This window comes from Eublepharis macularius, chromosome 5, assembly GCF_028583425.1.
Source record: "Eublepharis macularius isolate TG4126 chromosome 5, MPM_Emac_v1.0, whole genome shotgun sequence".
Lineage (NCBI taxonomy): Eukaryota > Metazoa > Chordata > Lepidosauria > Squamata > Eublepharidae > Eublepharis > Eublepharis macularius.
The window spans coordinates 132,210,633-132,232,479 of NC_072794.1; the positions used below are offsets into that span (position 1 = coordinate 132,210,633).

The 21,847-nt window shown below is 44.2% G+C and overlaps 1 protein-coding gene across 1 annotated transcript in view; it reads left to right on the forward strand.

The window, feature by feature from the left end:
- Positions 1–11,495: 11,495 nt before the first annotated feature.
- The window catches only part of SOGA1 (suppressor of glucose, autophagy associated 1), a 105,140-nt gene continuing 94,788 nt past the window's right edge, over positions 11,496–21,847 (forward strand). Inside the window, exon 1 of the mRNA XM_054979207.1 lies at positions 11,496–11,564. The gene's annotated coding sequence lies outside the window, so the exon portion shown is untranslated. The remainder of the gene's footprint in view (positions 11,565–21,847) is intronic.

Below are 21,847 nucleotides of genomic sequence, written 5' to 3' on the forward strand. Positions count from 1 at the left end.
CTTGACTAGCTTTCTTTGAAGCCCAAGCCTCCTCCCCTTGTCTGCAATTTATCTCCTGAGGAATGTATGTGTATACTCAATTTCCTGTCTGCTCAGGCAGTGGAATGTGTATTCCAGGACATGTAATAAGGGGCAAACTCACCTCTACCTTTGTGTAAGTTTTCAGTGCCTTGTTTGCATACTCTTCTCTAATTGGCCTGTTTACAGTCCTTTATCTTATTAGCCAAAAAGATCTGGCTGCCAATTATGAATGTCTATTTCTTTTATCCCATGGAAAGGCTTAAAGAAGTGCTAGTTTTATTGTCTAAAAGAGCTCTAACTTTCTACTAGCATGGGGTGAACTTCTTGTTTCTCCTTGATTCATTGTTTGGGAGATGCCATGTGTGACGCCCTCCATCTCGGGCAGTGACCAAAATATAGAGACTTGCTGCAATCCAAGTAAACTTGTGCCTAGTTTGGCCTAAGACAGGCACCAATTAAATGAGAAACCCCCCTACACCAGAGGAAAATGTAATGAGCCAAAATGTATAGAATTACATATATCTATTATAAAGTGAATAAATATATATCATATACAATCATACAAACACCATAAAAATCCTATACATAAATAACAGTCATAACCATCGATATGTATCAAAAATTCTTCCAACTATTCCAAAGGTAACAAAATGCATCCAATATCAAGAGTATCACAAATACAAATATAAATTCATAAACATATATGTATGGCCATTTTTTCCATAACACAGTCCAAAGATTATAATTTTTTTTTCTTTTTCTCTTGCAGAGATGCTGGAGTAAGGTCTTAAAGTAACAAACGCTGTCATGTGGAGATAACCAGGAAACTGCACCAGATTCTGTAAATATAATGGTGCTAATGTCCTCTTTGTGCTTTATCCTTACAGGTCAGATACTGCATCCTGGGGGTGCAACCCCCCCGCCCCCCCAAGCCCAAGAGGGAAGCCAGCTCACTCAACCTGTTTCATATTATTCACTTTTTGAAGGGCGAAGAAAATGTCCACGACTCCCAGATCCCAAAGGTCTACACTAAACGACTCTCCAGCAACAAATAGTCAAATATCAGCCATCTTCCGCGTTAGGAGTAGGACTGTTATTTAGGTATAGGATTTTTATGGTATTTGTATGAGATTGTATGAGATATATATTTATTCACTTGTTGCACTTGTCACTTTATAATGTATGTGATTCTATACATTTTGGCTCATTACATTTTCCTCCAGTGTAGGGAGGTTTCTCATTTGGTTGTTGTTGTTTTCCAGAGGAGCCTTTCTATTGTATTCATAAGACAGGCACCAGGCAAACCTGGATTTTAAAAATATTGTATTCCTTTCACTATTTTCAGGTCTTGTACTTACGATGCCATGTAAATTCTAATTTCCTTTATAATAAATTTCTTTTTTTTAAAAAAAATCTTAATTTATAATTAGAGTGCATTAGGGGATATTTCATGCTCTGCCTATCACCCTGTCCTGCATAGTCATAGTATCTAGTTAAACCAAGACAATATTGAGATTCTTTTGTTCTTTTTAATAAGAGGATTAATCAGTATCTCTGGAGACCTTTTAACAGCTAGAATGATGGCTGTTTACATCTTTAGTTGATTTGGTGAACATCGGCCAGAATCATAGGTTAGAAATAATTCTGTGTCCCCCCCCCCCACACCGCATTATCCAAAGCAGATTATTAGTATTTAAAATGTATCCCCGTAGACCCTGGCCACAGTTCCTCTGTTTCCCTTCATATGTTGCCTGAGAAGAGTAAAGCCATGAGGTTCATGACTGTAGCAATCTGTTCAGCAGAGCAGAGGCCATCTGAAGGAGTGCACATCTCTTCAGGGACCACTCAAATGATTTAACGGTGGCAGAGATTCTATGCAGTTTTTTGGTAAGGTGGGGCAGTGATTCCCAACTTTTTCAAGTACAAGGCCCCCTTTTTAACATCAAAAAATTTCATGGACCCCTGCCCAGTATTTGTGCTATTTGTATCCGTTGATTGAGAAAATACATAAAGACTAAAAAATGAAAATACTTAGTGCTCATATGGATTCGCTGACCTCTTGCAATAACTCCCCTCAGGCTGGGAATCACTGAGGCGGAATATAAATGAAACTGAAATTAAACTACATAAGGTCCTATATCAGTGATGGCGAACCTTTTTGAGCCCGAGTGCCCAAACTGCAACACAAAACCAACTTATTTATTTCAAAGTGCCAGCACTGCAATTAAACCTGAATACTGAGGTTTTAGTTAAAAAACAACAACAACTCATATAGTTGTCCCAACTAATTAACATCTCTCTCTCTCTCTCTCTCACTCACTCACTCAGGAGCCAGGAATGAAAGTAAAGCAAGTTAAATCAAAGCAGTTTGCCCTTCTTTAGACCAGCCGCCCTGCTTGCAAGCACTCTCTCTCACACACACACACTTGCTCAAGAGCCACGACTAAAAGTAAAGCAAGTTAAATCAAAGCAGCTTACTCTTCTTTAGAAAGCCAGCCCCAGCAGCCTGGCTGCTGCCTCCGCTTCCTGCTACGAAAGAGACGGGCAGCAGGGAGGCAGCCTTGAGGAAAAGGAATCACGTGGGCAGGGCCAAAACCCATGTGATCTCTGCTCAGAACACCGTTCCAGGCATTCCCCCTCCAAATGAGCCCTGGAACTAGCCATCCAGCGACTTGGCTCACGTGCCCACAGAGAGGGCTCTGCGTGCCAGCTGTGGCATGCGTGCCATAGGTTCGCCATCGCTGTCCTATATAGAGGCTCCCGAACAAAAATTTAAGAGGCACTTTCCCATCTTAGTAGAAGTTTAATAACTGAAGTATAATAAGAAATGTCTGAAGGTCTGCAATTCAGGCAACTTCTCCAAAAAAGAGTAGCTTTGTTAGTCTCTGGCAGCAAACACAACAAAACACAACAAACACGACAAAACACAACCTTTTAACCCAGCAGGGATTTGGAAGATTTATCTACATATGAGGGCTTATCAGTTGTCTTCAATCGATTGGCCCATATGGTATCTCTGATTTCAGTATATGTTTGTTCATCTTTAATTGCATCCTGTAGTGGTATCCTCTCAGTCTTTTGTAACCGTATCTTGTCTGCAGAACTAAACCTGTGGGTATGTTGATGAATGTCAACTGATTAACTCATGCAGTACCTTTACTTTCATTCTTTAATTTCATCTGGAAAAAAGACACACACACACATCTCCTTCTTTCCATCATTTTCAGGGCCTGACAAAGAAGATTGGCTATAAAAGCACATGCCACACTAACTTTTTTTGTTTTACTTGGCTTTCCTTAAGTAATGCATCCTTCCTCTCCAATGTTTTAATTGTGGTTTTTGTCTTTATTCATTTTAAGTGCTAGTTTTAAATTGTTTTAATGATGTATTTGTGTGTTGGTTTTTAAAATGAGATTTTAATTTGTATTTTAATTTGTTAACTGCCATGGTGGTCCTATGAGGGCGGAAAGGTAGGATAAAAATCTTGTAAATAAATGAAAAAAAAATGTTTTCATATTTAAGGTACTTCCAGGCTCTTTTTACCTACTCTCAACACTTTCAGCAACAAAACAATTACAATTCTTGCTCAGAACTCCTTGAAGCCAAATACAAAAACATTTCTTCTCACATTAAGAAGCTGGCCAGCCCTACGTTATACTGATAAAAAAGGTTAAATTTAAACAAAAGCCATCCTTTAACCTGTGGTTCACTAAAGAAAGTCCCATTCCCCCCGCCCCGAGGCCTGCTCAAGGCAGTCACAAAGTAAAATACAAAAACAATATTTTTATGTACCATATAACAGAGAATCATTTGTGTATAATCTCTATTATACTTTTCCCACAGGTAGAATAGTAACCAAATCTGAACTATATCTTGTCTTAATATTGCCGAAGGCTTTCACTGCCGGAGAATGGTGGTTGTTGTGGATTTTCCGGGCTGTATCGCCGTGATCTTGGCATTGTAGTTCCTGACGTTTCGCCAGCAGCTATGACTGGCATCTTCAGAGGTGTAGCACCGAAAGACAGAGATCTCTCAGTGTCAAACTGTGGAGAAGATGTTAGCAGGTAATTTATATCTACTCAGGAAGGTGGGTTCAGGTTGCATCATCCTGTAAGAGTTTCCCGGGGTGTGGAATGCTAATGCTTCACTGTATCCTGAGGAGGTTCTTTGGATTGGTGCTTGTTATGCTAATCTTATCTGCAGGGCTATTGTATGATGTAGAGTATTTTGTCAGCCTGGTCTTTTTTAGCACTGGAAGCCATGCTCTATTCATTCTTAAAGTATTTTCTTTCCTGTTGAAGTTGTGCTTATGCTTATGAATTTCAATGGCTTCCCTGTGCAATCTGACAAAGTAGTTGGAAGTGTTGTCCAGTATTTTAGTGTCCTGGAATAAGATACTGTGTCCTGTTTGAGTTAGGCTATGTTCAGCCACTGCTGATTTTTCAGGTTGGCCAAGTCTGCAGTGTCTTTCATGTTCTTTTATTCTTGTCTGGATGCTACGCTGTGTGGTCCTGATGTAGGTCCAACCCGCAAAATCACCAGGCTAACAAATGCGCTGATCAAGAATTCCTCACTTCATCCCGACACACAGAGAAAACTATGCAAGACAGAAGCACAGCCACCATGACTATATGGACTCCCTAAAATTCATAAGGATTCCGTCCCATTGTGAGTGCCATTGGTTCACCGACATATGAATTAGCCAAACCGCTGGCCAATCTTCTACAGGACCACATCAGAAAAAACACGACTTACATCAAAGATTCAGCACATTTCATCAACAAAATCAGTTCTCTGAAACTCAATCCACAGGACATGCTCGTCAGTTTTGATGTTGTATCCCTGTTTACTAAGGTTCCGGTAAAAGACACAATCGCACTTTCCAGAGGATGTAACAGCCTTATTCCACCATTGTCTGACAACCAGTTACTTCCAATGGGATAATGAATTCTATGAACAGATGGATGGGGTGGCCATGGGAAGCCCTCTCAGCCCAGTTATAGCAAACGTCTAAATGGAACATTTTGAAAAAATAGCTCTAGAATAGGCACCCCACAAACCTACAGTCTGGTTCTGGTTCGTAGATGATACCTTTATCATTTGGAGCCATGGTGTGGAAGAATTGATGGAGTTTTTAAACCACCTCAACAATATCCACCTGAACATACAATTCACCATGGAGAAAGAAATCGAGGGTAAACTCCCATTTCTAGATACCTTGGTCATCCGCAAAGCAAACTTTCACTTAGGTTACAAGGTCTACAGGAAACCAACTCACACGGATTGGTACTTACACAAAAACTCCAATCACCACCCTTGACATAAAAGAGGCATAATAAAAACATTAGTAGACTGTGCAAGACAGATATGTGAACCGCACTTTCTCACCGAGGAAATTAATCATCTAAACCATGCACTTCAAGCAAATGGCTACTCCAGAAATGAAATCAGAAGAGCGATTAAACCAAGGATAAATCAAACAAATAAGGAAAAACAGTCTCCCACAGGAAAAGTGTTTTTGCCATATATCAAAGGAATCACTGATCAGATGGGAAAGCTTATGAAAAAGCACAACCTACAAACAGTATTCCGACCCACCAGAAAAATACAACAGATGCTATGATCAGCAAAAGACAGTAGAGACCCCCTCACCTCTGCAGGAGTATACTGCATACGCTGCAGCTGTCGACAAGTTTACATTGGGACCACACAGTGTAGCATCTAGATAAGAATAAAAGAACATGAAAGACACTGCAGACTTGGCCAACCTGAAAAATCAGCAGTGGCTGAACATAGCCTAACTCAAACAGGACACAGTATCTTATTCCAGGACACTAAAATACTGGACAACACTTCCAACTACTTTGTCAGATTGCACAGGGAAGCCATTGAAATTCATAAGCATAAGCACAACTTCAACAGGAAAGAAAATACTTTAAGAATGAGTACAGCATGGTTTCCAGTCCTGAAAAACACCAGGCTAACAAAAGACCCTACATCTTACAGTAGCCCTGCAGATAAGATTAGCATATCAAGCACCAATCAATATGCAAAAGAACCTCCTCAGGATACAGTGAAGCATTAGCATTCCACACCCTGGGAAACTCTTACAGGATGATGCAACCTGAACCCACCTTCCTGAGTAGATATAAATTACCTGCTAACATCTTCTCCACAGTTTGACACTGAGAGATCTCTGTCTTTCGGTGCTACACCTCTGAAGATGCCAGTCACAGCTGCTGGTGAAACATCGGGAACTACAATGCCATGACCACGGCGATACAACCCGGAAAATCCACAACAACCATATATCTTGTCTTCTTCCTTCCCTGCTTGGAACATACTCAGTGATTTTTTTTCATCTCTGCTGTCTTCCTGCTTTTGGCTCATTTAAATGTCGTGACACGTTGTAACTACACTGCAACTGGAGTGGACACAAACACATTTTCTTGTCATACTCCCATGCTCTTCTTCCTTCTCCCACCCAGGGGCAGCTCAAGGTATTTTTACCATTCCAAGCAGGAGGTATCAAACACCATCTGTCATCATGAGTCCAAGACAAGCCCTGTGCTGCTAGTAATGCTGCAGGGGCTCATGTTGCAACTGGGCAGCTGGTGCAGGCTTGGGAAATGTGCCTCCTCCCACACCACTGGGTGATAGGAGAAAAACAGGCTCCAGAAGTGGCAGTGCCTCCAGAGCTTTCTCCCAGCTGCTAACAGCACAGCTGTATGAGGGAGGGGAAGACAGAATGGAACAACCTGACATCTACTTTCTAAACAGACTTCATTGTCCCTATTTGGCTATTGATATCCTTCTCTTCCCCTCTTGGTTTGGTTTGAAGGGGGAAGAGATGGGGACCACCAAGCAGGAAGTGATGGCAAAGCCTTTTTGTTTAGAAAGCTTTTGTTGGGTTGTTCCAGTTCGGCCATTCCCAGAGATCTAAGTCCCTCCAAGAATGGATGAGCAGGGATGAAGAAGACTTTCTGAATAGAAAGTCTCTGCTTGGTTGTCCCTGTTCAGTCACTCTTTGAAGGACTTGGATCATGGCCGTGCAGGGAAGATGAAGTCTTTCTAATGGAAAGCCTTTCTGCCAATAGGAGTGCTGCCCTCCTTATCATGGCACCATTTTGTAGTTTGAATAGAAGACCTGGCTGTAATCTCACCTCCCTCCTCCTCTTCTGGGTGCTGCTTGATTCAACCCCCCCCCCTCTTTTTGACTAAGTTCTAATATGCTTTGATATGTGAATGCAGGAACCCAGCAAACTGGTGTTTGGTTACTCCTCATATTTCTACCCTACAGTTTAACCAAAGGTCAAAATCCTAGTATGTGGGTGGAAACAAATTCCATTCGCTGAGATGCCTGCATTTGGACTTCATGGCAATTTGGAGCTTGATTGAACCAGGAAGTTCAGCATGTGAGAAGAGGGAGGTGGAAAAGAAAAGGGAGCATGTGAGCATGGCAGCAAGCTGTGTTCATGCCCGACTGCAGCTAATGACCGGTTGTTGTGAAAGTGATAGCTGAATGAAGCCTCTGTGTAGCCATTCTTCAACAGAAAGGTGGTGCTGGAGAATGCCATTTGGAAGCGATCTAAGTTTTTGGTGTGGTTAGTAATGCACAGGTCAGTTTATGCCATTCTCTTCTTACTGAATTGTCCCTAAAGCCAATGTGGTATAGTGGTTAGCATTTCAGGCAAGGCTCTTGGAGACCCTGTTTCAAATCCCTACTCTACCATGGAAGCTGGCTGGGTCACCTGATCACATGCTTTCAGCCTAACCTACTTCACAGGGTTGTTGTGAGGATATAATGGAGGAGAAGAAAATGATGTAAACTGCTTTGGGGTCTCCACTGGGGAGAAAGGCAGAATAGAAATGAAGTAAATAAATAAATTATGAAGTAAATAAATACTATATAATCACAAGAGCTACATCTCTAATCTGTTGGGTTGGATATATTCCTTCTCCTTCCACCTCAGCATCCGTGCAATCCTAAGCAGAGTTACCCCCTTCTGCTAAACCCACTGGATTCAATGGACATAGAAGAATGTGATTCTGCTTAGCATTGAACTGTAAGTTTAGGATAGTTCCACCACACCCGTAGAAAGCCTGGTGAGCATTTCCCACAGTGCCTACATTCAGCATGCCCAACGCTGTAAATTTTACTATGTTTAGAGAGTTTAAGATACCAGTAATATAGAAATTCACACAAAAAATTCACGCACTGTACATAAAAAAAAAAGTAGCCAAGCTTCCAAAGTTGATTTTAGAAATTATTAAACAGGAGCAGACTGGCTGTAACTTCTAGGGGGGTTTCCTCGTGGGCCACCACCACAGAGGGCTGATGGTGGCCAGGAGAAAGCAGAGTTAAGCCCCAGCAGCTCTGCCAGTGCCTCAGGGAACTCTGCTCAGACCCTTCCTTGGCAGTGCCAAGGGGTGTCAGCTCACCACTTGTCTCCTCCTGCACTGCTGCCACTTCGTGGAAGGATGCCACGGGTGAGCTAATGCCCACAATTTGCCCACTGAGCCAAGCGGCTCTGCCGTGCTGGCTTGCAGGCGGCTCTGCTTGGCCTGCTCCAGGGCTGTTTTCACTTCCCAGTCTGCTCCTGCTGTTAAAGAGAGATCATCAGGTGACCAGAAACATCAACGTGATTGCAAGGGAGAAGGGAAGGATGATTGATAAGTGAAATATCCAGATTCCAAAAATTGTAATTGGAAAAGAGAAGAAAGCGGTAGAGTGGGGAAAGAATAATACCCAGACTCACTGATTCAACAAAGAAGGTAAAGGGGGGGAAAGTCAGTGGGGGAAAAAATGATGCTGTTGGAAGAGAATCAGAAAGACTGCTATAAAACCAAGCTGAAGGGAAGTACCTTTGGCAATCAACCGAAACAATCTTGTTCTATAAATAGTGTTCTGTTGAATAAACTCTGGCAGGAATGATTGTTGATAAACAGAAACTAGTGAGCCTGTCTACAAGGCAGCAGCATGCTTGGAAGCTGGTGAAAGGGTTCAGCTTGAACAACTGCCACATGATGAGGAGAATTCGAGGTAAAAGCTATCATGGAGGGGGTCTTCTTGGTGACAGGGCTAAAACGGTGGTCTATAGTCCGTGGCATTTTCAAGACTAATGTTTATTCCAGCATAAGCTTCCACGAGCCAGAGTTTACTTCATGAGAAATAATATCTCACCTGATGCAGGGAGTTCTGAGCCATGAAAGTTTATGCTGGAAGTAATTTTGTTAGTTTCTGAGATGCCACTGGACTCAAGTTTTATTTTGGTGCAAAAGATCAGCTAACACAGCGAATGCATCTGGAAATTATCATCATAGGTGGCACATAATATGTCAGCCAACAGGGCACTGCCTTGTACATCTTGTGCAGAGCAGTAGTTTGAAAACAAATGAGTGTACAGGCTGGAAGTTCCTAGTTCAGATCTCAGCTCAGCCATTAAACTCACTGGGTGGCCCTAGGAAATCCATTATCTCTGCGACTCAGTTCCCCCCTGTGTATTATAATTGGGGGGATGACCATAATGATCTACTTTACAGGGCCCAGGCAAGGATTACTGAGATATATTTAATATCTCTCTGCAAAGAAAGGTCAGTCATAAGGAAGAAAACTCCAAGTAGCACATCTCAGAGAGCTTGCTGATGTAAAAGCCATGGAAGCAATTATTTGAAAAAGCATCTTTAGATTTGTAATGTAATGACATTTTCCTGATGCTCACATAGATGCAAGCCTAGCTTAGCACAGGAAAGATTTGCATAATGAAGGACTTTGGAAACTATGGCAGGTGTATACTTGTTGCTTTCTTCCTAGCAAGCCACTACTTTGGGAAGTAAAACTTGTGCCCCCGCAAAGAATTCCAGTGCCTTGTTAAACTGTTCATATAAGCTGGGCACACGCATGGAGCAGAGCTGTGCCGATTCCGATCACGGTTTTGCCCTCCCCCTTTCCCTGCGCATAGGCCCCTGGGAGTGAACGCGACGGGGGAGTTTTCCAGCACTGGGAGACGGGGGACGACGACGACGACGACGAGCAGAAGCAGAAAGCGGCGCTGAGTCCGGACCCTTGACCGGTGCTTAGATTCTAAAAAAAAGACCGGGCTGGCAGGTCTCATGCAGTCGCGGGGGAAGCCGCAGTAGCCCTTTGAATCCCGGCTATGAAGTTATTCTACGATGGCAGAAATGCACTCTGAATATGCTCAGAAGTCCTTGGTTCCAAAGATGGAGCCTTGGCTTCAGAGTAGGTTTCGGGGCTAAGCCGGGGCTAGCCTTTGTTGAATGAAGCTTTGCCGCTGCGGAAACCCGAAAGATGGGCCAAGGAGGCCCCTTACGTATGCATGTCTTTATTCGTTTTAAATACTGGGCCAGCCAAACACATTCCCTCTCTCCGCTTGGCCGTCCGGAGAAGGGGGTCGCTGTTGCCTTGAGGATCCGAGCGCCCCCCGGGCGCCTCTCTCCGCCTTTTGTTCCCAGACCGTGCGCGTCACCGGCTTAGCGGCTGGGCGGAGAGAAGCGCGGAGAGGCCGGCAGAGGAGCCGCGGCCGCTGCTGAAGAGAGCGCAGGAGGCAGCGGCTCGGCTCGGCGTGGCAGACGCAGCTTAGTAGCCAGGCGAATCCAATTTCGCCCCCGCCCAGCCTGGCCCGGCCCAGCCCAGCCCAGCCGTCTCCTCCCTGCTGAGTCCGCTGGGTAGAGCGCGGCGTGGCGGGGGCGCACAAGGCTTTCCCGGGCGTGAGGATGAGCCGCTCCGGCCCCAGACGGCTCCAGTGAGGAACCAGCACCGCGCCGGGGAGAGCCGGCCGGGGATGGCAGCGCCGGCTGAGGCGGAGCCCAGCCAGCCCCTCGCTCCGGCCCCGACCCCCGCGCCGCCGCCGCCGCCCGAGAAGAAGAAGCTGCAGCGGGCGCCGTCCCCGGCCAGACCCAAGGATGTGCCTGGCTGGTCGCTGGCCAAGAGCCGGCGCGGCAGCCACCCGGGCTCACCCGCGCCCTTCTCCGGCAAACTAGGCGCCGGGAGCGGGCACTCGCGGCGACTCGGGGGCTCCAAGGATGGCCGCTGCGACAGGAAGGGCAAGGCCGGGCCGTCGGCAGGGGCGAGGGGCTCCGCGAAGGGCGCGGGCCGGGCAGGGGCCAGGGGGAAGGGGCGGAGCCGCCTGGCCGTGGCTGGCGAGGGGGCAGCCGCCGCCGCCTTTGGCGCCTCGGGGCGCCCCCAGGTGCCCTCAGCGCCGAGCCTGACCGACAGCAGCTCGGAGGTGTCGGACTGCAGCGCCTCGGAGGAGACCAAGCTGCTCTCCTTGCTGGAGCTGGGCGGCCTGAGCGGCAGCGACACCGACTCCCCTCCCAGCAGCAGCGGCCCGGCCCAGCCCGCCAGCGCCTCCGCCGACGGCGCGTCCCCGCTGCCGGATGACCCGTCGACGGCCGCCTCCCTGGCCAGCAGCCGCCTGCCTCTCAGCACGTCGCTGGCCTTCTCCGACCTCACCGAGGAGCTGCTGGACGCCGGCGTCGCCAGGGAGCTAGAGGAGCTGCGCTCCGAGAACGACTATCTCAAGGTGAGGGGGCCGGGCTAGGGGGCCAGAGCGGCTCCGGGGCTGCGCCTGGGATGCGCTTCGTGCCACGGCTTCATGCAACACATCCTCCCTCCCCTTTCCTCCCGCAAGCTCTATTCGGAAGCATCGTCGGCGGTGAACTGGCCATGCTCCTCCCACCCTCACAGAGCCCCTGGGAGCAAAACAGATGCCCCCGAAGGAGAGCCGATGATCGCCCCCCCTTCACTTCCTAACATCAAAGGGAACAGGTGCTTTCCTGCAACATGGAACACAAACCTCCTGAGGCAGGGAAGACATCTTGCAGAATGATAAAGCCTCTAGGGATGGTCATTCCTCATGGGACATGTTGCACAACCCCAAACAAGACATCTTTAAGCAACATAGACACAAATGCTCATCAGATCCTATTGGCCTGACACATAAGATCCTTAGACTAGTTGCCAGCCATGGTTTTAGAACATTCCCGTGGCACATTCTAATAACAGAGTATTCCCCTTCCCCCAGCATTTGATGGCCATTTGCCAGCAATATAAAGCTCCTTTTAAAACACATAGACAATTCATAATATTGATGGGGTTTCTTTCGTAGAACCATATGAAAAAGATTTCTCACAGCCTTATTTAATTGGGACCTCATATCACAAGAGAATATACTTTCCAGTATCATGCCCAGCAAATAGAATCAGATGCAGTAACATGATAAAATCCCCATAGAAAGCTAAGATGGAATTGATACAGTCCTACAGGAGGTATTACAGTTTCACAACACCTTGTGGTCAGAAATACCCCTCGGTCCCATCAGACAAACACATCATAGCCTGTTACTGTTAATGGCAAACTGGTTTAGATTAGGGGCAGTGTGTAACCACCAATTAAAAGTTCTAAACAGTTTTCAAAGGCAACTCCACATAAAGCGAGCATGGCTAGAGAACCAGGCTAGAATTTGGGAGACCCAGGTTCAAATCGCCACTCTGTTGTGAAGCTCACTGGGTGACCTTTGGCCAGTCACTCTCTGATTGGTGTATCAGTCAAAGCTGAAAGGTGCCACAGAGGAAACCTGAGTCCCTGGCCTTGGGTCAGGATCCTGCAGCATCGCCAAGCTAAGAAGCTGCTCCTTCCAGGTCAGGCTGACTGGTCAACCCTCAAACAGCTTTCTTGAAAGGAAGCCTTGTTAACATTTATCCTTGGCCATGAGAATTTGTTGTTTTGGAGATAGTTGCATTTTTAAAAACATTCATGGTATGATCTTGGAAAGTTCTTGATCCACTTGGCTCTGTTGGGTGTGCCAACATCCATCTCCACATCCATCACTACAAGCTAGACTTAACATAGCCTTGTACACACTCTCAGAGATTATCCACTTGGAGATTTTGAAAGCATTTTTTAGTTTATTTCCAGTTAGATTTATGACTGTCCCATAAATCTATGTATTGCTTTGTTGCCAGAGCTCTGCTGGAACTCTTCTACTCTTAGCTGCCCATCCAACACAGGGCTACACAGTCTGCATGAATAGTTTCCATCTTCAACGAGTGGAAAATGGACCTTCTTTCTGGAAGGATTTTTTTCCCTGTGTACTCTCCACACTTCTGGTTTAGCTAAATTAATAGCTTGGCAAGATGCCTTGGCGACCTGCTCTCAGAGTGATGTAGAGGGACTGTTAGAACAGAGCTTGGATAGTGTAAGGATATTGTTTGACAAGTTAGCCTTGTGGTTTCTGGAAGCAGCAGTTGGGCTGTTTCTTGGTTTAGTTCCTGCCCTGCTTCTCTTGCTAGTACTACAGAGCAGTGATGGGTTTATTTTGTGAGGTTGGTGTTGGCATGGCAACAGTTGTAGAGATTCTTTGAATGGCTGTGCATAACAATCTGCTCTGGAGGTGGATAAAGTTGCTGTCTGAATCAGGAGCTTCAGCAAGAGGAAGAGCACAAGATCTAGAAATGTAAGGCCAAATACACACTTATCGGGGGTGGGGGAAACCAATATGATGATCTCCTCTGACTTTCTGTATGAGAGAGGCTGGGAAAAGTCACTTAAAATAGAAGAATCAAAAAGAGTCCAGTAGCACCTTTAAGACTAACCAATTTTATTGTAGCATAAGCTTTTGAGAATCAAGTTCTGTTCGTCAGATGCATAGACCAGTTTCTGTACCATGCATCTGACAAAGAGGACTTGATTCTCGAAAGCTTATGCTACAATAAAATTGGTTAGTCTTAAAGGTGCTACTGGACTCTTTTTGATTTTGCTACTACAGACTAACACGGCTAACTCCTCTGGATCTATGACCATTAAAATAGAAGATGGTTGTGTATTCCTTTTTGTGGGGGATGCTTTATCTATACTAAATTCATTCCTGTTCTGCAGAGCAGTTGTTCCCCACCTTTTGAACATAAAGACTCCAGAACTGGATTTTTTTCTTTGTTTGGGATGCATCTGTGGGTTTCATTTGCCTGAGAAAGTCTTTCACTGTTGCTAGAAGCCCTTGCAGGGTGTCCCAGCTGTCCTCCTTTCATCATTTTGGCTCCCATGTATATTCAGTGTGTGCTGAATTGTGAAATGAGTACTAATTCCAAATGTTGTGTTCATATAAGTATTAACTGTTGGTCCATACTTTGCTTACAGGCATTATGTGCTGTTTGACAAATTGGAGGCCAGCCAAGACCAAACCTGCCTGGTTGGGTGTGTGTGGCAAGATCGGTTTTGATGGTTTAAAATTCAATAACCTAGCACTGCCTTTCTTGCTATTTAGAGCCAAACTACACGAGGGAGCTCCGTGGCTGTTAAAAGCAGCTATGTGGGGAGGGGATATGGCTTGAGGGTGCAGTACTATACTTTAAAAAAAATTCTCCCCAATAGACTATTTCCTCAAAAGACCTATTGTGCTTGGGTGTGGAGGGGGGGGGGCTTCCTGCAACTTAAAACAACCCAGGGGAGTCAATTTTCAGTGGGAAAACAATGAGGGTGAAGCTATGGCCCAGACCCACAGTGGAGGCCCTTAAGGATAAAATAATGTATCAGGAGTTCCAATCATGGGATACCATCATCATGTGTAGTTTGGTACACTCCAATTTACTTGACTTGTGGAAAGCATTTACAGTGCTGTGAACACTTTCTTTGCAGAAAGTTCCACTGTATGGACATAAATAGGATTCTGAGTAGACCTGATTAGGATTGCTGTCAGTGACCATTTCCACACACGTTGAATAATGCACTTTCAATGCACTTTCACAATCCTTTTGAAGTGGATTTTTTGTTCCACACATGGAAAATCAGTTTCAAATGTTCGCTAAAGAGTATTGAAAGTGGATTATCCAACGTGTGTAGAAGCAGCCAGTATCTAGAGACTGGGTAGCATATATCAGGGGGCAACCCTTCATGCCAGAAGTGCATCTATCTAGGGAGTTGTAGTTGCCTCTTGCAAAAACGGCACTCTGAGTTCATTTTCTGACTCTCTTGTATAGAGACCAGCGTAATTGTTCTTTGACCTCCCCCGCTCCTCAATCTTCTATCCAGTGGCTCAGGATTTCATTACTGTTCACGCTGAGATTAGAGGCTTATGGTGTGAACCTCTTGCACTCGCACACTTAATGCTGGTGCCGTGTATGTCTGTTTCAGAGGCCAGAGAGCTTCTGGGCTAAAGCTAGAGAGTGCATTAGCAGAACCAGTTCATGCAAAGCCAAATAAAGTGGTTGATTATTTTTTCCCCTTTCTAACTAAAGGAAAACTGGCAGAAAGTCAAGACTTCATTTATACTGGCCCTTCTCAGTGTTCTGATAAAAAGCGGCTGTAGAGATTTAACGTTGTCATGGCAATGTAACAACATTTCACACTAATTAGAAATAAACAAGGTTACTTATGTTGAAGATGATAGGCACGATTCAGACGAAGTTTAAAGTGCTTGTTCCAAAGATTTCCTCTGGAATCATTGGGACTTAGGAGAGCTTTGACTCATCAGACGCAAAAACTTCGTTGCAGGAGAGCAGGATTTGACTCTAGTAGCACCTTAGAGACCTACAGGATTTTTGAGGTATAAGCGTTTGAGAGTCTTCATATTCAGCCTTTCAAACATAACAGAGCATAAAAATGGAATGAGTACAAGAACAACAGCACTTGTTAGTTTTACAACATGGTAGTACAACATATCATATGTTTACCTTAGGGGATCTGAATGCATGCAAATATTAGGTAGGATTTACTTCTAGCATGGGCCAGGAAGGTTGAGATTTCTAAATTAACTGTGCTTAAACTTGGCATTGGAAGCCGATCTTTTCATTTTGTTTTTAATTCTGTGCAAGTTGAATCATAGCCTCTCACTTGCTGTGGCTTTGTATGCAAGAACAGAACCAGAGCATGTCTAATATCCGACCACTTGACCCATTTACGTTCACTATCTGTGAAGAGCATAAGAACTGAAGTCTCTGCATGTTCTGATTTTATCTCAGTTTATATATATATATATATATATATATATATATATATATATATATATATATATATATATATATATATATATATATATATATATATATATATATATATATATATATATATTAGTTACTTTTGAATTTTAAAATGCCTCTGGTGGCATTTCTGTTGTTTAAGGACGAGAGAACATCATAGTCTATAAACACAGATACACAAACAGCGAGGGCTGGCCAATGAGAGTTAGTGAGGAAGTGTCAGACAAAACAAAAAAAAGTATTAGTTTTATAACTATAAGAAAGAAAACACCTAACTTAAACTATTCTGGAATCTGTTGCCACTCAGGGAGGGTGGAGACAGGAAAAGAAATGTTGCCAGAAGGGAAGCAGTAAAAAACAGCAAGTTTTTTCATGGTATTCCCTCCTTGAGGATGTTCTAGGATCTGTTGCAGCTGAATCCAGTCTTTAAAAAAATTTGGTTTGCCTGGATCATAATGGGAAATTCTTTTGTAATAAATTATGAGGACTAGAAGCAAGACTTGAAATTTCAAGGGGATTTGGGTGGAAACTTAAGGGTTTGGATCCAGTGATCAGCAGAAGGGCCTGATAGTCTCCTGAATTTCCTATCCCTCATAGTCCTTTCACACTCCAGGGACGCTTTCTCAGCTCTGCTAAAAAATGAGGGAGGAGACTGTGATTTCACTCATTCTCTGCTTCCTACTGCAGCATCCCAGTCCCTGTGAATAAACTTTACTGGGGTCAGAAACAGCTTCTGGGGAGAGGGAATGCAGGAAAAATCTGTGATTCTTGCATTTGCAGATTGCTGGATTCAACCCAATGCTTGGCAGTGCATATTATCTACTGGTGAGCTCGTTTTCTTTTTTCTTTTCTTTTTTCGAGCTCTTGAGTATTGCCAGTATTTCTGAATCTGTGTTTAGTAAAGTAGCACAGGGGCTCCAAACTGTTTACCAAAGGGAGCCTACCAACAGAATTTTGTGTTTTCTTAACACCCACTTCTCAGAGCCAGGTTCCTGTGAGCTGTCCCTGATCTGCTACAAGTGGGAATGAGTAGCTCACAGCAAGGTATGTGCTTTCTACGTTCTTTTCTGTTCTGCGCTTTGGAGAAATCTAATTTCCGAATTAAAACTTTCAAAAAACCCTAAACCTTACCCTGATGCCACCTCAAGCGAGTCAGAAATGTTCTTCTGTGCACCAAAAAAGGATAAGCAAAATAAAGAATTCTCTGCAGGGGAGGAGAGACGAGAGGGATTCTTGAATCTGATTAATAAAATTAGTTCCTCCCAGTATAGAGGGCTGGATGTGAATTTTCTTACATGTAAAGATCATTCCTCCAGTAATTCTTTTGGTAAACCACCCAGTCACCACTAATTTACCAAGTTCATGAAATATTTCTAAATTAATTTTACTCAAAAGTGGAAGGTGTAGATTTGTGGAACTAACCTTTAAGATTTTAATAATCTTTCCCTCCTTTGTTTTAAACTGATCACAAAATTTGCTTATACTTGTGACAATTGAAAGACTGCCTTTTTTCTTTGGCTATTGTGTTTATTTTGAAACTCTCCTCATTCCTTACTCCTTTATCTCCAGCAGGGAGTAAGTAAAGTTCAGAACTGTTAACAGTGACTTCCAATCCTCACACAGTTAAAGCTGGTTTTTAGACCAGAGCACTAGGAACATTAGGTGTCCCGTGCTGATTCTGCCTCTGTCCCTACTACCTTTTGTTGGGTGCTATATGGCATGTCTGTACATAACTTTTGCTGACCTCTGGAGAAGAGGGAATCCTGCTATGGCCAGTGCCAGCATTTGGAGCCCTAGTGCAAATGTTGGTAATTGATGGTAAGATGGATTGCATTTGGGGTTGTGCTTCATTAAACAGTGTTTTAAATCTGAATGCTTTGCAAATTCACCCCGGCTCAGTGCAGAGTTGGACTGGTTAATATGAGGTATTTTTCTAAAAAATCTGCAATTTTGTTTTTCCTAAGCCTAATTCTGGAATTCAGAAACCATACCGTGCACCAGATCTTAACAGGGCCTGAATGCCTCTTCTCGCCCCACGAACTTTCCTGATCCTGAACCCTCTCACCCATGAGCCCTTCTGCCCCCTTTCTCCCACCAAAAGCATATTTGATTGTGGCAACATGGAAGTTTTTCTATGAAGCCGCCATTGTTCCTTGACAGTTGAAGTACTGAACATATAGTTTTTGAGGGTGCCTCAGTGAGGAAAATCAGGTACCCTGGAAAATGGATACCGGGGGCACTGTTGAGCATACTCATAATAGTTTCCCAAATGCAAGAAGTCCTAGTATGTATAGTTTCCAGTCAGGGCCAGTTCCAAGTATTGAGGAGCCCTGTAAAGAGAGTATTCAGTGATTCCTCTCCTCCTTTGCCCACCACCAGGTTCCCTGCTTGTACTTCCCTTATGGTGTCCCCCTTCTACCTGAGTACCCTTTTCCTGCCCTCTCACAAGCCCCCTCCCCCCAGCCTGCATTCATAGCTGCCTGCACCACCTGTATGACCTTTCCCCATTGATGCTGGGCAGTGTGGGCAGAGCGCACCACCTGCACGTCCTTTCCAGTGGTTCTGGGTAGCATGGGTAGTGGCTTGTGAATGAGTGGGGAAAGGCTCACAGGTTGGTAGTGGAGAGATGTATGGGTGCGAGGTTGGTGGCAGAGGGCCCTGCCTGCAGCCTTCGGCCCTGGCAGCTGCCCCACCTCAGAATATGCTGCTGATGAACCTATTTCCAGGAATCCTAATGTTCCTACCAAGTCCCTGGGGGCTCTGAAAAACCACCTGTCCTGCACTTTGGATTTTGCAGTTTTAGAATTCCTTGTGCCAGGCAGGAATGTTGTTCTTGCAGAAAGGTTGCTGCAGCCAGGTATGTGAACAGTAGAAGGGTGTGTGTGGGTGGAAGATTTGGGGGTCTTGGAGGGGAAATTAGCAGGTTCATAGCGTGAGGGAAAGCACTTGGGCTCCGCTGTGCTTCCAGTAACACAGCAGGGTTTTGAAATTTTGAATGTATAGCTCTGAGTGGGATTCATTTGGAGTAGTCCATGCTTCTTTTCATTTTCAAAGCTGTTGCTGGCTTTTTATCTGCTATATCTTCTTTGGGAACATGTGTGAGCATGGTGTGTTCTACACAGGGCCAGGATTTTGTAGTTTCCCCCTTGCTTTAGCAGCCACTGATACAATGCAAGGGCAACAGGGATTCCATGCAGCAGATTTCCCTGTAAGTTCTCTGCCCCAGTCCACAGCAGTGCTCCCCCCCCCTGTGTCACCAGGGCCTTTTTAGTTTTTTAAACATCTGCAATTGAATATCAATATGATTTTATAGTGATATTCAGCTTCTCTGCATTCTCAGCTTTCATTTTTAAACAAATAAGTCTCCAGCCCCTTTTGTGGTGAAGTTTTTCCTTCCTCCTTATGTTTCCTCACTGGTTAGGGCTAGAGACTTGCTTCTTTTTTTCAAAGCTAGGAATTCAGAGAACCTGATATACAGATTATTATCATGTTGGAAGTAATGTTATAATAACTGTATTAATTGCTGATTTAAAAAAAACACACACAAAAACATCCCCCAGTGGTGAAGGGTGTAAATGGCCTCCATGGGTACAGGGGCAGGGGAAATAGCTGCTGTCTGGGCAGGACTGGGAAAATCTGACGTTTTTCACCCACGTGGCCACAGTCCAGGCTTTGCTACCGTCTTTCCGAGAACTTCACAACAAAGCAAGTTTGGGAAAGATTGGAGAACAGCCAGGGAAACCTGGGAGGAGTATGAATACACCACGATGCTGTGGGAAGGCAGGAAAACCTGCTGCTTCTCAACAGCATTAAACCAGGGGCAACTAACCCATGTGAAAATGGCTGATGTTGGAAATGTCCATCTTGTAAAATCTCTCTGTTATTGATCCCAGAAACATAGTGCTATGGTTTGCTAGGCTGTGCTTATGAAAGTTTCTGATTCTGACTGAAGGTGCTGTGCTGGAGGAGTAAGCGGTTCTCTTTGTCTCCTGTGATAAGCTTATAAAGGGCAATATTAAGAATGCTTGTGCTGACCTTGCCTGCCTGACCTCTCATCAAAGACCTGTTAACAACAGTGGCCATAATAGGATGCTGTGCCTTTAAGAGCACTGCCAGCCATCGCCTTGTCATCCATGTGTGGGGAATAAGAGCTCTGCTCAGCAGAATGGAAAATGTGAGATGTGATATGGCAGCAGCTGCAGAAGGAGACAAAGACAAAGACTGGGCACTGGGGAACCTGTTTGCAATGAGGGCAAGAGAAATCTTCAAGCCAGTCACATGTCAAAATAACAGACATATGCCCTGGATAACTAACATATGGGATTCAGAAGGACCTTAGCTCACGGGTTCTAATTGGCCTCCTGCTCATCTTCGGATTCAGTTCTTGCTTGCTTGCTCTGTCCCCTTTCACTCCTGTGTAAATGTGTTAATCTCAGGCCGCTCTTTTCTTGCTAAAAAGCAAACCTTGTCTATGAGTGGATAGTGCGTTTTCTTTCTTTCCCAAGGGGCTATAATAGAAGTGAGTAATAGGAAATTTCTGCCTTCAGGTGATGCCCAAATACTTTATTCCTTGAAATTTTTATAGAGGGTCCGAACTTTCCTTATGGGAACACATGTTGGGTGAAATGCCGTAAATGCTTAGCTCCAAATTCATATTTATGGGTATCAGCAGTTTATTATTCTTACTCATTTTAACAGCATTCCTGGGAGGGTATGATAGAGGGCCACATTTTGTGTGTTGCCTCTTAAAACCATAGCTTCTATAATGAGGCTGGAAATCTACATTTTAGATTTGGAAATCTACATTTCAGTTATTCCGTTCCCCAGTGCAAGTAGCTGAGGACACCACCAACTTCTGGCATTTTGCAGTATAGATTTTATTTATTTCTTTACATTATTGATAGTCTATCTTTCTCACTGAGATGCCAGGTGGATTACATTTGGCTGGAACATCTAATAAACAATGCAATACAGTTTGTGCAGAAAAATTTGAAAAACAAGCAAAAATCTGATATAGAACTAAAACAATGCTGAAACAAAGCATAACATGTTGAATGATGCAGAAATTATCTAGTAGAAGCATACTTATAGCAACAGACAGTACACAGTAATATAGTCTACAGTCTCTGTCCCTGTACTAAAGCATCTTTATGAACTAATTTCTTACAGTTCAGCCCTCCTACCAATGTAAAAACCCCTCCTGAATATAATAATTAGCACACAAGCATTACATTTTTTCCCAGTGTAAAGTAATGAAAATTACACTTTCAAAAGTCTTTTTAATTTTGAGATGTAACTTGTTTGCATTTGCATTGCTTTGGTGTGCTGTTAATTTATACAGAGTGATGTAAATCTGTGAAAATGTTTTCCCTATTCCATCACCTCTTCACCCCACCCCACCCCAGCTGCTTATTATAACTTGGAGCTCTCTTTTGTTGGCAAGTTGTAAGTATTGCTGCCTTGCAATACTTGGGGAATTTGGCATGTCATATTACATTTCAGAGGATAGAACACAGGCTCCTTGTATTCTGTATTTGAGGAAAGTATTCTAGGATATACTGTAAGAAAAGTTTCTGGGGTCATAGTTTTCTGCTGAAGTCTGGAGTAAAGGTATCTTGAGGACTACTTCCTAGCAGCCCAGTCTGTTCTGGCAGAGGCTTTCAGTGCCACTGGGTTCTGCCATATTGCAAACATGACTGTCTCCTTCTCTTCAGTGGCATGAAAGGCTCAGAAATTATTGAAAAGCCCTATGAAGTAGAAATAAGATTTCCACCTGGAGCCATCTGGGAAAGCTTTTACAACAAGGTCAGCATTTCAGGGACTGAGATTCTTA